The sequence below is a fragment of the Sminthopsis crassicaudata genome, chromosome 1 (assembly GCF_048593235.1).
Source record: "Sminthopsis crassicaudata isolate SCR6 chromosome 1, ASM4859323v1, whole genome shotgun sequence".
Classification (NCBI taxonomy): domain Eukaryota; kingdom Metazoa; phylum Chordata; class Mammalia; order Dasyuromorphia; family Dasyuridae; genus Sminthopsis; species Sminthopsis crassicaudata.
This window is the reverse complement of record NC_133617.1, coordinates 602,988,396-602,989,010: the sequence shown is the minus strand read 5'-3', so window position 1 is coordinate 602,989,010 and position 615 is coordinate 602,988,396.

The window sequence follows — 615 nt, the reverse complement described above, 5'->3', positions numbered from 1 at the left end:
TTTGGGGTAGGATTTGAATCTGTGACTTATTCACTCCAGTAAATCCAGCATCCTATTAATTAAATTGTGTCATTCCTTCCCCCAAGAGTATGGTGGAGAGAGTGGCAGAAACCATCAATAAAGAAATCACCTTAAGATGCAAGAATTATTAACTGGGGATAGTGAACTTTTAAAAAAAATCATATTTTGATATCTGCATTTCAATATAATTGATTTTCTTTCTAGTCCTGTGCATTGCATTTATGCAGTTTAAAACATGATTCTGAGAAAATGTTCATAGGTCTAACCAGAAAGATCCAGGACAAATAAATGTTAAGAATCTCTTCCCAAACATAACTTGTACCCTTCTGATACCCTCATCTGTGGGACAGATAGATGATAGTGTAAGGGTAGAATCTGTCTAGCTTGGGGGCATTTGTCCTACCAGGTTCTGGTTTTAATTGCCATATAGATTTGCAGTTTTCTGCACATTCATCTTTAACAATAAAACAACAGTGTTATGGAAATATTTGTTTTATTCCATAATTTAAAATAAAATAAATAAAAAATTTAAAATTTGCTTTGTGATCTCAAGCCTACTGTACTGCCTCATTTCTTTTATTTATTCATTTAACA